Source organism: Macaca thibetana, chromosome 9 (assembly GCF_024542745.1).
Source record: "Macaca thibetana thibetana isolate TM-01 chromosome 9, ASM2454274v1, whole genome shotgun sequence".
Lineage (NCBI taxonomy): Eukaryota > Metazoa > Chordata > Mammalia > Primates > Cercopithecidae > Macaca > Macaca thibetana.
In genome coordinates this window covers 23,358,987-23,374,948 of record NC_065586.1, presented here as the reverse complement: position 1 = coordinate 23,374,948, position 15,962 = coordinate 23,358,987, and positions in this window count along the sequence as shown.

Sequence of the window (15,962 nt, the reverse complement as noted above, 5' to 3'; positions counted from 1 at the left end):
TGGCCTTATGACTTCCTTGGCCAATGAAACGCGAGTGAAAGTGACATGTGCCACTTAAGAAAAGTTGTAAGGGCTATTGTGGTTCCACTTTCTCTCTTTTAAACTCTTTACTAAATCAGTAATATTCCAGATTAGGGGCTGCTCCTTTAGCCTGCATTCTGGAGAGACATATTAAAACTGACTCTCAAAGATCATGTCATGTGAATGAGAAATAACCCTTTGTTCTAAGCCACTGAGGTTTTGCAATTATTTGCTGCTTCAGTATACTTTAGCCTCAGCATACTAATACAGTCACCTAGAGCAGGAGTCAGTAAATTCTGGAAAGGGCCAGAAAGTAAATACTTAAAGATCTGCAGGCCATACAGCTCTGTCAAAACTACTCAACTTTGTAGATAATATGTAGAGAAGTAAGCATGGCTATGTTCCAATAAAACTTTATTTACAAAAACAACCACCAGCCATAGTTAGCCAACCCTTCATGCAGATACTTAAGTAGTTTGACTGTTTGCTAAAAACTCTGCAGGCAATTCCCTAAATCCATATCTTCACTAATTTTATCCACCCAGCATTACTTCTTAAGTTTTGCATTAAAGATGACAGAGAATGAACTTCGTTATATAAGTTTGTAGAGCCTATTTATTTAAGTAAGACTTAAGTGGATGAAAAAGCACAGGATGGCAGATTTAATATTTCTTGATGGAAATAAGAAAAAAAAAAACTAGAAATGATATCTCCAATTGCATACTCTTCAAAAGCAATTGAGAAGACATGGAGGAAGAGAATCAGGGAGAAAAGACAAAAAGCTGAATTAAAAAGGGGTAAAAAGAAGACAAAAGGAAACGCGAAGAGAAATAATCCATCTGTGACAGAAAATTGAATGAAGCTGGAATTCCTGTATCTGGCTGTTTTCAGCACCAAGGCCAGATAGCATGCTTGTTCCTCTACTGCCACCCTCAGTTCTTTCAGGATTCTGGCTCTATTGTTGCAATTTGCACTAATGGTTTAAATTGCCCAGGTTGCAACTCCAAGGAGTGCTTTTTCCATTTTTCATTTGAGCCAAATCTTGCTAAAACCCACGGAGGCTCAAGAATGGTAGGACTTGAATAAATGATTTTGTTGAATGACAGGGGAAGAGGACAAATCAAAGATTGAGAATAAACTGGGGCCAAAGTTAGTGTTGGGAGTGAGGAGACACTAAGCAGAGGTGGGGATTCCAGGAACAGGGAGTTTGGAGACCATCTATTTGTGTCAATTATGGAACTGAGTTTGCATGCGGCTGCAGAATTCCACAAAAGTGCTAAAGTAAATCCATAGATATTAATGATGGCTGGCATCCGGAGGTGTAGAATGCAAGCAAAATTATGGAACAAACAGCTCTGGGGAAATATAGGCCCGGCTGTGACTCCTGCATTTTATCACACTTTGTCTTGGAATCAGGGGTAATAAGATCACAGAAATCTAATTTTTTCACCTATTAGTGAAATCCACACTATCATTGCATTATGGTTGTATATTCAAGAGTCCATCTACATTGAAAGCAATTTGAAGCAAAAGTCTTTTTCATCCTTCTAAACCCAGTACTCATTAAAGTAGCTTCCTAAGAGTGAACCCTCAGTGAGGTCATGTTAAATTGAATTATTTTCAATGGTAAAAATAAAAATTTTCAAAATGTGGGAAGATGTCAATTCACTGGAGTGAAGATCAAGAACACTTTGTCCCTGGAAACTCTCAGAGCTTGCCATCTATTTTCCATGCCTCCAATCTAAATTCATTTCCATTCATTGTTTGAATTCCTGTACTCATCAACAGAGTTCAAAGCAAATGGTCAAGGCTTTGCTCTAATCACTGCAGTTATAAGATGCATTGAGTTTGACCCGGACCCCAGGCTGAGATTCAGACTGCAGCAACTATAAGTCTTTTGCAGTTGATGTGTTGCCTAAGAGGAGACAGACTGAATATGCAATATCCATTGTCACCCTCCTGTGACATCTTCTCTGGGAAAATCAGCCCTGGTCCAGCAGTGGAAAATGGACCATGCACTTTCCAGATGTCAATTATGATATACAACATCTAAGCCATTCAGAAGATGAAATCCTTTTGCTTCTGAAAATAAGACCATACATATTAGTAGTGGGCTAAGTTGTCAAGGTAACAAAAAGAAAACAAAAACTAGGAGAATCAAGTGGAACAGTTTGCTTCAAGAAACAGCTACACCAGGCCAGGCATGGTGGCTCATGACTGTAATACCAGCACTTTGGGAGGACGAGGTGGGAGGATCACTTGAGCCCAGGAGTTCAAGACCATTCTGGGCAACATAGGGAAACCTTGTCACTACAAAGAATAAAAAAGTTAGCCAGGCAGAGTGATAATGTGCCTGTAGACACAGCTACTTGGGAGGCTGAGGAGGAAGGGTCGCTTGAGCTGGGGAGGTTGAGGCTGCAGTGAGATGTGATGGTGCCTCTGCACTCCAGCCTGGGTGACAGAGTGTATCAAAAGAAAAGAGAGAAAAAGAAAGAGAGAGAGAGAGAGAGAAAGAAGAAAGAAAGAGAAAGAAAGAAAGAAAGAAAGAAAGAAAGAAAGAAAGAAAGAAAGAAAGAAAGAAAGAAAGAAAGAAGGAAGGAAAGAAAGGGAAAAGAAAAGAAAGAAAGAAAGAAAGAAAGAAAGAAAGAAAGAAAGAAAGAAAGAAAGAAAGAAGGAAAGAAAGGGAAAAGAAAAGAAAGAAAGAAAGAAAGGAAGGGACTGAGAAGGGAAGAAGGGAGGGAAGGAAAGAAAAAAAGAAAAGAAAGAGAAAGGAAGAAGGGAGGGAGGGAAAGAAAAAGGAAAGAAAGAGAAAGAAAAGAAAGAAAGAAAAAGAAAAAGAAAGAGAAAGAAAAAGAAAGAAGAAAGAAAGAAAGAAAAGAGAGAGAGAAAGAAAGGAAAGAAAGGAAAGGAAGGAAAGGAAGGAAAGGAAGGAAAGAAAGGAAAGAAAGAAGGAAGGAAGGAAGGAAGGAAGGAAGGAAGGAAGGAAGGAAGGAAGGAAGGAAGGAAAGAAGGAAGGAAGGACACCTTACATTGAGTAGTATGCGGGTAATAAGAGGAAATAGCTATTCCTGCTCTGTTCCCAACTAAAGAATACCTAAGCTTTGCTTTATTCCTGTGATTGAGGAAACGTCACTTGGCAAACCCAGGCAAATCTCTCATTCCTTAAGTCTGAGGTCACTTCTTCCAGGACCACCTTTCTGACCCTCTCTCCCACACTCCCAAGGTTGGCTACATGCTTCCTCTCTGTCCACATTGACCTCATCATATTGTATTGAACAGATTTATTGACCCCTCTGACTCCTGCACCATCCTATGAATTCCTTCAGGGCAGGAACCATTTCTTAATTGCCTCTGTCACTTCAACCCAAGCACCTAGTAGATTCTCATCAAGTGTTTGTAAATGAATTTGTCATTCATTGATTGTGAGTCAGATAAATCACAAATTCAATTCTAAGAAAGATGGCACCATCTCAGACCTGCTAGTCAATTAAACTATGGGAAAAAGCAAAACAGCCCCACAGGCTTTTCCATTGTCATGGGCTATGTGGGGGTCCCATGGACATCTCAGGCACTGGGGAAAGAAAGTCAGAGGAAGCCATGCAATGCAGCCATGGACATTGATTGTCCTTCTGTCTTCATACTCCTGGGGTGTCCCTTGGAGTTCCTGAGCTACTTCACAATAGTCTGGGACCACAGGAAGAGCCATTTGGAGATTGCTTCTGGGCCAGCTTGCTTCAAGGTCACAGTGACCTTGAAACAAACTTCTTATAAATTCTGTTGACTCAAAGGATAGTTGTTGTATAATCCTTAAACCTGGAGATCCTTTAGACATTTAAAGGCACAGAAAGATTCTGGTATAGTCATATGACGTGAATTATTTGGTCAATTCTGATTATTCTCAAGACAACACTTTGCTTCAAACCCCATTTGTGGTGACCTTTCAGAAGGGTAACAGGATATGGGCATTACTCACAGCACAGTAGTCCCCTCCTATCCACAGGGGATACGTTCCAAGTCTCCCTGTGGATGCCTGAAACCCTAAGTAGAACACAATCCTGTATATGCTATTTTTTTAATACACACATCCCTATGATAAAGTTAAATTTATAAACTATGCACAGTAAGGGATTAGCAACAATAGTCAGTACACTAGTCGTGCCTTGGGGTCATTATTAAGTAAAATAAGGGTGACAAACACAAGCAATGCGACAACAGGACAGTTGATCTGATAACCAAGACAGCTACTAAGTGACCAAAGGGATCGCTGGACTGAGGGATGAGTCACACCCTTAGCAGGATGGAGCAGGATGACGCAAGATTTCATCATGCTACTCAGAACGGTGTGACATTTAAAACTGATGAATTGCTTAGTTCTGGAGTTTTCCATTTAATATTTTCAGACTGTGGTTGACTGAGGGTAAATGAAACCACAGAAAGAGAAAACATAAATACGCTGGGACTATTGTATTCTTGCTTTCTCTCTCTACCAAATCAATAGATGTGAACTGGCGACCCTGTGCATTCTCTTACTGAGTTAACCAGGCTTGCAGATTTCTAGAACATTGGTACAAACAACAGGATATTATTTCTAAGGGAGCAAAATGAACATACACATATGTATAAGTATAGATATATCCATTGAGTCTTCCCTTGAGTCACAATTATTTGTTTTAAAAAAAAAAAAAAAAGATAAAATCAGATTCAGGTTGCAAGCCCTTGGTACTCCACTAAGCTACATATCCACTTAGTAAAGAACAAGAGGGTTAATTACTTTCAATGGGTAGTATGCTCATGACAAAATTATCAAAATTCCAGCACCATTTACACTCTTTATTGTTTTGTTTTAAGGACGCATTTTTCACAGGGAAGACACACACAGCATTGATTATCATTTTTCTGATTCAAACATCAGTTTGTTTATCTTTTGGCTGAAAGACAGAAATAGGTCGGAAGTTAACCTGCTGAAATCTGAAGCGTATCACATGCTGTTGTGCAAATAGTAGATATTCAGTAACTACCTGTTCAAAGGGTAAAAACATTTTCAGTAAAGAGTCAGTTGTTTTCCTGAAATTACAGTTTAATGCCGTCAAAAGCACAACACCAATTTTAAAGTGAATATATTACATGTTTATAAAGTAAACATGTATATTCTACTCTGTAATTGTTTAGTTCTGTTACTGTTTAAGGCATTTTCTTTCTAAGCCAAGACACTTATCTGATAACCAAGCTTGCAGAGTCAAGTAAATGGACCTCCTTTTCTGCCAATGAGGGAGTTACCTCACCCTCTACAGGGAAAACCGGAAAACGTTCCGGCTACAAAACAAAATGTAGTAAGGTAACAGGTCTACAGTGGCCAAAAATGATGAAGAAACTTCAACCAGAAAGGTAAGAATGAGCTAGTAATGCTAGACAGCTCTACAGGGTTTTATTTGTCTTTGCAAACAAAAGGCTACGGTCTTAACGACCACATGAGTAACAGTTGAGGCCTGGAGTCTTTCTGAGAAAAAGGAGATTCAGCTGAGGCTCATGAGTCAAGAAAGGCACCCTAAAGTTTTTCCCCTCTGCAAAGGGTATACTGAACACTGCCATCCAAAAGAGGGAAAGAGGCCGGGCGCAGTGGCTCATGCCTGTAATCCCAGCACTTTGGGAGGCCGAGGTGGGTGGATCGCTTGAGGCCAGGAGTTTGAGAGCAGCCTGGGCAACATGACTAAACCAGATCTCTACCAAAAATACAAAAATTAGCCAGTCTCTTAATCCAGTCCCCCAAATAAATAAATAAAAACATAAAAGAGGCATAAACCACTATATTCAGTTGTCTGGAGACGTCTAAGCCAAAAATCTAACAACAAGAACTGCTGCCAAGCTGGTAATATCCTTGGTAGAAGGAAATTAAAATCTGTTCTGGAGATTGTACAAGATTCCCACCCAAAAAACCTGCTTAAGTTCACCTTTCAAAATCTACAAATGAAAAAAGAAACTCTAATGAAATCGATCTACACAACACATGATGGGAAGAACTCAGGTAATGGAATTATCAGAGATTTTTTTAGAAATATGTTTAAATTAAAAGTAAAATTGGCTATCTGTAAAACTAATGACACATAGAAAGGATTGAAAGATTTGATTAAAGGCTAATAAGGACTAAAAAGACAAAAAGATTTGAAAAAGAAAAATAGAATTTATGTAAATGAAAAATGTAGTTATTGAAACCAACACTCAATGGAAATGTTAAAGAGAATATTAGACACAGCTGAAGAAATAATTAATAAGCAGTAACTTAAATCTAAGGAAATTGCACAGAAGGCAAGATAGAGAATCAAAGTGAAAAACGCCATGAAAAAGAAGTTAAGAAATGTGGAAAAGAGAATGAAAAGGTCTAATGTAGTTATAATATGAGTTTTAGAAAGAGAAAGTAGAAAAAAATTCAGGAAAAAAATTCAGAGACAATAATATATTAAGTTTTCTCAGAAATGACAATAACTGAACGCTCTTCGTTTCAAGAAGAAAAGCCCAAACAGGATTAACAATTTTTCCCATTCCCAGCATAGGAAAGTTGTGTTCAATAAGTTGTGCTACAATAATTGGTTGTTCTTTTGGAAAAATAAAATAAAATGAGATCCCTATCCCACACAGTTTTCAAAATTCAGCTACAGGTAGGTTAAAAGATAAAACAAGAAAACAAAACATTTAAAACATTTAGAAAAATATTGGAAAATAGTTTTATGATTTCATGGTATGAAAAATTTTAGAAAACAGAAAAATGTTCAAATAATTAATGAATGTTTTGTTAATTGAAAAATAACTTTTTTTTTTTTTTTTTTTTTTTTTTTAAGATAGGCTGGAGTGCAGCGGCACTCCCAGACTCAAGGGAGCCTCTCACCACAGCCTCACCAGTAACTGGGACTACAGGTGCATGCCACCATGCCTGGCTATAACTTTTTTTGTATTTTTTGTAGAGATGAGGTCTCACTATGTTGCCCAGGCTGGTCTGGAACTGTTGGGATCAAGCAATCCGCCCACGTTGGCCTTCCAGAGTGCTGGGATTATAGGCGTGAGCCACTGTGGCCAGCCTAAAAGATAGCATTTAAAAATTAAAAGATAAGCCACAGATTGGGAGAAAAAAGATTCATGACCAAATATTATAAAGAACTCCTATAAATCATTAACAACGTAAGCAACCTAAGAAATAAGGAAAAAAGATATAATTCTCAGAACAAGGAAACGGTATGGCCAGTAAATATATAAAAAGATGCTCAACCTCAGTTACAACCAGGGAAATTCCTATTGAAACATTAAGTTATTCTATTCACACTCAGCAGATTGGAAAAATTACAAAATTCTGATGATACATTTTAGTGAGAGAATCAGCAAGGGAACGCTGCTAGTGGAGCCTATCAATCGGTATTAATACAATCACTTTAGAGAACAATTTGGCCACATCTAGTGAAGATGGGTGTACCCTATAACCCAGCAATCCTATTGCTACATATATATTACTAAAGAAATTATTTTCTAAGGAGATGTGGATAATTATAAAATAATATTTAATACAATATTTTTGAAACTGAAAATAATTTTGAAATAAGCAATATAAGAATGGCTGAAAGATGTTTTGATTTACTCACCCAATGAATAACAACCATTGGTGAAAGTGAATAGAGCCAGATCTGTCAACATGGATAAATCTAAAAATCATATTGCTGGCTGGGCGCGGTGGCTCACGCCTGTAATCCCAGCACTTTGGGAGGCTGAGGTTGGCGGATCACGAGGTCAGGAGATCGAGACCATTCTGGCTAACATGGTGAAACCCCGTCTCTACTAAAATTACAAAAACAAAAGTAGCCAGGCGTGGTGGCGGGCGTCTGTAGTCCCAGCTACTCCGGAGGCTGAGGTAGGAGAATAGCGTGAACCTGGGAGGTGGAGCTTGCAGTGAGCCAAGATCGTGTCACTGCACTCCAGCCTGGGCGACAGAGCGAGACTCTGTCTCAACAACAAAAACAGACATATTGCCAAACAACAATAAAAGTGTTTTTGAACCTTTTGAAATAAAGGATATGTATATTATGATACAATTTATATAAAAATTAAAGCTGGAGAGAAGCTGGGTGCAGTGGCACACGCCTGTAACCCCAGCACTTTGGGAGGCCGAGGAAGCCGGATCATTTGAGGTCTGGAGTTCGACACTAACCTGGCCAACATGGTGAAACCTTGTCTCTACTAAAAATACAAAAATTAGCAGGCCGTGGTGGCGCATGCTTGTAATCCCAGCTACTGGAAAGGCTGAGGCAGGAGAATCACTTGAACTCAGGAGGCAGAGGTTGCAGTGAGCCCAGATGGTACCACTGTACTCCAGCCTGGGTGAAAGAGGAAGACACGATCCCAAAAACAAAACAAAAAATACGAATGGCTGAAAAATTTTTGGATTTATTCACCCAGTAAATAGCAACCATCAGTGAAAGTGAATGAAATAGAACCAGATCTGCCAAAATGGATATCTAAAAAACATATTGCTAAATAGCAATAGAAGTGTTTGAACTTTTCAAAAGCAGGGATATGTATATTAATGATACAATTTATATAAAAACTTAAACATGCCAAAGATAGCGTAATTTTTTAAGGCTGTGTGTGTGTGTGTGTGTGTAGTAAAAGTATAAAAACTGGAGATGGGGGGCCAGGCACGGTGGCTCAAGCCTGTAATCCCAGCACTTTGGGAGGCCAAGGTGAGCGAATCACAAGGTCAGGAGTTCAAGACCAACCTGGCCAATATGGCGAAACCATGTCTCTACTAAAAATACAGAAATTAGCCAGACATGGTGGCAGGTGCCTGTAATCCAAGCTACTCTGGATGCTAAGGCAGCAGAATTATTTGAACCTGAGAGGTGGAGGTGGCAGTTGCAGTGAGCCAAGTTCACGCCACTGCACTCCAGCCTGGGTGACAGAGCAAGACTCCATCTCAAAAAACAACAAACAAAAATACCTGGAGAGGGAAGGAGGGTGGGAGGCAGGTTTCACAAGGGGCTTCAATTATAGTTGTAATAATCTTCCTATATCAGATGATCAGTACATTAGGTATTCATAATACTATCACCTATATTTTTTAATGTATCTATGTCATAATGTTGAAAACTCAAAAATATCCAAATATCTTTAAATACCCACATTCTTTTTTCTTTTAATGAAATACATGCTATGGTGAACCATAAGCACATCCCAATATCCATGTCTTTTAAGATGAAACTTTAAAACACTTTCTAAGTTGTGCTGAAGAATAGGCTGGTATATATGCCTAGGCCTGGTGAAAATCTCAGGAACAGAGAAGATACTTCTGCAACTGCTTGGGTTATTAGTAAATGAACTATTTCTAACATTAAATCATTTGATATTGAAAAAATATATGTTATAAAAAAATGAGATCATGGCTTTTACGGGAACATGGATGGAACTGAAGGCCATTATCTTTAGCAAACTAACGCAGGAACAGAAAAATAAATACCGCACCTTCTCACTTATAAGTGAGAGCTAACTATGAGAACTCATGGACATGAAGAGAGTAACAACAGACACTGAGCCCTATGTGAGGGTGGAGAGTGGCAGCAGGGAAAGGATCAGAAAAAATATCTACTGGGTACTAGGCCTACTGCCTGGGCAACAAAATAATCTGTACAACAAACCAACAAACCCTCATGACGTGAGTTTACCGATATAACAAACCTGCACATGTACCCCAGAACCTAAAATAAAATACATTACTTATATTAAGGAAATTTTGGGTTTATGCAATTAGATGACTTAAATCTTCCAGGTCCCCACCCTGCAATGGTAAAATAGAAATGGAACATTTTAAACAAATTTACTCGAGAACCTATGCAGGCTTCTCCCACAGAGAAGGGGAACACATTTCCACCTAAAATATTTACGAAGCACACTATGCAATGTATTTGTGTATGTAGATATTTTCTCTTTTTATCTTAAAAAGCATTTCAAATAGCTGAATCTATATAGTGAATATAATGAATTCAGGTTCTTGGGGTAAGACAAAGAATATTAGAAAATCATTACCCACAAGAAGTTTACAAAATAATTTACAAAACCTTTCATCCAAAGGTGAACACTCAATGAACACGCTTAAACACAAAAAGCTTACAAAATAATTTACAAAACCTGTCATCCAAAGATGACAGGTGCATGTTTTCCAGATACAGAATATCAAGATATTTAAACAGCTGACTGCTAGGAATGTACAGGTAGCAAATCACCTCAGCATCTGAATTATATCCATGATCTCATTTATATTTGCCCTAGCATTTCTCCGGTCACTAATGGAGTCAGCATTAATCTTTCTTGATGGTCATTTTGTCATTCCTAAATACATTTTAAAAACCACAATTGGGGCCGGGTGCGGTGGCTCACGCCTGTAATCCCAGCACTTTGGGAGGCCGAGGCGGGCAGATCACGAGGTCAGGAGATCGAGACCACCCTGGCTAGCACAGTGAAACCCCGTCTCTACTAAAAATTAGCCGGGCGTGGTGGTGGGCGCCTTTGGTCCCAGCTACTCGGGAGATTGAGGCAGGAGAATGGCATGAACCCAGGAGGCGGAGCTTGCAGTGAGCCAAGATCATGCCACTGCACTCCAGCCTGGGCCACAGAGCGAGACTCTGTCTCAAAAAAAGAAAAAAAATAAAAACCCACAATTGTGTAATTTCACAGCAACCTCGTAGTCCCATATTCATAATTTTATTTGCATGCCCTCTCTCCACAGTTGCTAAGCAATTTGCTTATAAACTTCACGAAGCAATGTTGCCAAATGCCTAGCAAATGTTATCAAGATCATGTCTGGAAAGTGACCCTATTCAAAGTATTACTGGGCACGTATTAAATCTGCTGTTGTCAATAACAGAAAAGTCCTAGATGATACTTATTTTGAACAGTCTCACCATGTTCAATCCTGCATAGACTAGAATTAAAACCTTTTACTTCCATGAAGTCTCAGGAGCCCAGGAGGTTTTCTGACGAACCGGCTTGAAGTTTGAGAGTCTTCAGAAAGTAAATAACAGCAAAGCCTGTTTCAAGTCAAGTGGGACAGTAGGGGTCAGACCAGAGGGAATGGAGCCCAGGGAGAAGTCAACTGTCACAGTGGCTTCGGGGGTCACTAGATCCAATCTATTTGAGATTGTTACTGAGTGGAAGAGGTTTCTGGTTTTGCTTTTGTAACGGGTATGTAAGAAATATGTTAGCAGCCCTAGAGTAAGTCAACTTTTTAGTGATTGGGGTCACATCAATCAAATATGACATCAGAGCTTGAAGGTGCTCTAGAGGCTCAGCCAGCACTCTCATTTCATAAAGGACAGAATGTCATTCCAGGGAGGCCATGTGACCTGCCCAATTAAAGTAAAATCATAAAGCAATCAGCAAGGGTGCTGATGGCAGTAACGGGCTTTTCTGAGCCCCTCACTCCCCACCCCCACGATGGCCCAGACATGATTCGATGTGACCGTGAGAAGCGTCTCACCTGCAGGCTGCAACAGCCAAATGACAGACGCCCAAACTGGAAGCAGTGACCATGGCAACATTTCTAAATATACACCTGGAGGAGGCATTGCAATTCTTTGAGTAAAGAGGTTGGTTAAGAAAAGTATCTGACTACACAGGCTTAAAGAGGTAAACAACATGGTTTTTTTTTTTTTTTTTTTTTTTTTTTTTTTTTCCCATTTGGATATGTGAAATGAGAGCCTGGAAAAGAAGTAGCATCCCTTGACTGGGCGCTGTGGCTCACACCTGTAATCCCAGCACTTTGAGAGGCCGAGGCAGGTGGATCATTTGAGGTCAGGAGTTCAAGACCAGCCTGGCCAACATGGTGAAACCCCGTCTGTACTAAAAATACAAAAATTAGACGGGTGAGGTGGCACGTACCTGTAATCCCAACTACTCAGGAGGTTGAGGCAGGAGAGTCACTTGAACCGAGAAGGCAGAGACTGCAGGGAGCTGAGATCCTGCAATTGCACTCCAGTCTGGGTGACAGTGCAAGAGTCTCAAAAAAAAAAAAAAAATTAGCATCCTTTTTAATGTTAGATGGACCCTGCATCTTGAGTGGAAGAAAGCAGCATCCTTCAAAGGCTGCCCTGGCTGGGGCCTGTGCTCAGAGATGGCAGTGGACTGAAGGCAAATGTGGGCTGCCCCTGCGTTCCCCTGGCCACACACTGGGAGACACCGTGTCCACGGGAAGTGCCCTCCTAAGCAGACAGATCAATCTTGGTCAGGGTGCACCCCTCCTGGGCAGCGTCCTTTGCCCCAGTGCCATCAAATCTGATTCTGAACTGCCAAATTCATCCAGTTTCAATCGCCTCCACATTTCTACCACTCTTTGCTGACAGCTTCATGAGAGATGGCCTATTCTCTCTTCCCTCTTAGGTAATAAATGTGTCACTTTAATTGGTGGACTACTCTATGGTAGGCACTGTTCTAAGGGCTTTACATGTATTAATATTTACTCTTCATGACAACTCTAGGCCGGGCATGGTGATTATGCCTGAAATCCCAGCACTTTGAGAGGCCAAGGTGGAAGGATTGCTTGAGCCCAGGAGTTTGAGACCAGCCTGGGCAACACAAGGAGACCCTGTCTCTATTTCATATTAAAAATAATTACTTTTAAAAATTCTGTTAGGTGGATACTACTATTATCCCCATTTTACAGATGAGGAAACAGACCAGAGAGATTATGGTACCAAATACATATTTTAGTAGTAGGTTCTAGTGGTCCTCCTGGACCATCCTCCTGGATCATTTACCTGTTTAGTGTGTAACCCAAAGCAATAGTCTAATGTTTGGGATTTCTTTCAGGTGATTTAGAGGGAAAAGGATGGTGTCATTACTGGCTTGTAAATGACCAAATGGGGGAAAAAAATAGAACTGCTGATAGTCCTATAATCTTGTAGCTGTGAAATTCACCTACGCGCTGTAAATCTTGTAGTTGTTAAAATTCACCTATGCGTAGGGTTGACTTTGGGGGAAGTCAGAGTGTCTGTCTACTCTTGAGTTCTTATGTTGGTAAAGAATAAAAAGAACACAGCTTAGCCAGGTGCAGTCACGCATGCCTGTAATCTCAGCACTTTGGGAGGCCGCTACAGGAGGATTGGTTGAGCCCAAGAGTTTGAGGCCAGCCTGGGCAACACAGTGAGACCCATATCTCTACAAAACATTTTTAAAAAGTAGCTGAGTGTGGTGGTGTACACCAGTAGTCCCAGTTACTTGTGAGGCTGAGGTGGGAGGATTGCTTGAGCCCAGGAAGTCAAAGCTGCAGTGAGCTGTGATTGCGCCACTGCACTCCAGCCTGGGTGACACAGCGAGTCACCCAGTCAAATTATATTTATTTAATTGAATATATATATGTATTTTCAATTAAATAAAAGAGCATAGATTCACATGTACTTTTATACTAATCCTCAGGGAGAATTTCTAGAAGTTTTGAAAATGTAGCTAGAATATTCTTCAGACAAAAAAAAAATCCATAAATCATTTCTAAAATCTATTTCAATTCAGAGAACTCATGTGACAGAAACAATTTCATTTCCCTTAGATACTGATTAGTATCTCAGCAATGTGTTAATTACTTTATAACCTGCCTGCTTCTAAAAAGAATTTTAGCTACATTAGGTTCAGGTTTAATATATGATTCACTCTCTTAGCTCTACCTGTTAAATATTTGGGGGTTCAGTAATAAATCAACTAAGAATCTTTTGTAGTCATACTGCAGAAAAAAAAATCTATAGTCATTTATAAGTTATCTCCACATAACTCCAAAATAAAAAGACAAAATAATGAGTTTATAGCAGGAATGGAATAATATTTTACACAATCTTTTATGTGAACCCATATGAATCAGTAACTTAATATTTCATTATTTCATTTATTTTGGATCACTGGCAAAACACTTCAAGCACTTAAATATAATAGAGTTGATTTTCTCCATGTTAAGCATTTTAAGAACTTGAGCTCACTGGCTCTAAAGCTTAAACTAAAACTGAAAGTCAGTTAAGTAATGCTTTTACCGGCACCTTCCCCATCAGAGATCACATGCACACAAACAGAAGAGAAGTAAGTGGCCCAATCCAACTTGATAAACGAGAGAAAAACCGGTTCTTATGTAAGAGGCAATGCACACCTCACCCAGTTACATAATTAAGCATATTTGGCAGGAGAAGTCTGACAAGACTGGAATACCCTGCTTGTTTGTAAGTGTTCCAACAGATGTAGGGACGGGAAAAAAATCTATCAAGAGACATCAGTTCAACGTAGTCCAAAACCTTGAAGCAATATTTTAATGGCCCGTGTCTGAATAAACAACCCACCAATTTGCATGGGTGTCTATGTAAGGGAAGATCTTAATCCTCAAGGTACCATTCTATTGCTTTTCCCTTTTTAAAGTCTCTCTCGCTTTCTCTCTCTCTTGCTCTCTCTGTCTCTCTCTCTCTGAGACAGAGCGAGACTCTGTCGTTCAGGATGGAGTGCAGTGGTGTGATCATAGCTCACTACAGCCTCGACCTCCCAGGCTCAGGGGATCCTTCCACCTCAGCCCGTCAAGTAGCTGGAACCACAGGCAGGCACCACACCACTGGGCTGATTTGGGGGGAATTTTAGTAGAGCCAAGGTCTCACTATATTGCCCAGGGTGATCTCAAACTCCTGAGCCCAATGGGATCCTCCCGCCTGGCCTTCCAAAGTGCTGGGATTACAGGCAGGAGCCAAAGTGAGTTTCAAAAGTGAGTCTTCACTTACTGCTTCTCCTTCTTTGCCCTCTGCAGTTGGGGGACTTGCACTGATAACCAAAATGCTAAAGCTTTTCATTTCAGACCTCAAATCTAAGTGGCCCTTTCTGAGCTTTCATCCCGCCTGATCTCTTTGCAGTATGTGACACTCTGCCTTACTTCCCTTCTCAAACCCTCATCCACAGATAAAATAGAAAGTTTAGAAACAAACCAGCTGGCATTCAATTTAAGGCCCAGACAATTACAATTTGGGAGTGTCCTTGTGTTAAGTCACTTAACCTTCTGAATCTCAGTTTCTTTCATCATCTATAAAAATGAGAATACTATTCCCTGCCCTCAGGAGACTGGTGTGGATTAAATGAAATGAGTCAATGAAGGCATCTATCATTAGGTAGTCAACAAGTTGTTAGTTTTCTTTCTCTCTGCAGCCCTGTTCTTGTTCCTGAGTGTTGGTTCATAATTTTTATTTCCCTTCAGCATAGCTCCACCTGAACTTCCAATTCAATTTGGACAAAGCTAAACTAACACACTCTTCCACTCCTGCCTGCACTCTCCAATAGCTAAAATGGGGCTTATAGCCTTAGCCCCCTCCCCGTCACCTGAGCCAGCATTCCATGTGTTATGAAATTAAACGGGGATATATGACCTAAGCACTTACGATTGGAACATCTGTGAGGGATCCTCTCTCTGTGTCTATTTGTCACAGAAACTTTCCAGCATTCAGGCAAGCCTATGCAGAGCATCTTTCTGAATGTTGAAACTAATGGTCCTCAACCAGGCACGGTGGCCCACACCTGTAATCCTAGCACTTTGGGAGGCTGAGGCGGGCAGATCACCTGAGGTCAGGAGTTTGAGACCAGCCTGGGCAACATGGCAAAACCCCGTCTCTACTAAAAATACAAAAATTAGCCAGGTGTGGTGGCAGGCACCTGTAATCCCAGCTATGTGGGCGGCTGAGGCACAAGAATCGCTTGAACCCGGGAGGCAGAGGTTGCAGTGAGCTGAGATTGCACCACTGCACTCCAGCCTGGGTGATAGAGCGTGACTCCATCTCAAAAAAACAAAAACAAAAACAAAAATAAAATAATGGTTCTTAAAGTGGGGTCCCCAGGCCAGAAGCATCAGCATAACCTAAGAACTTGTTACAAAGGCATATTTTCGGCCCCTCCCAAGACCTACT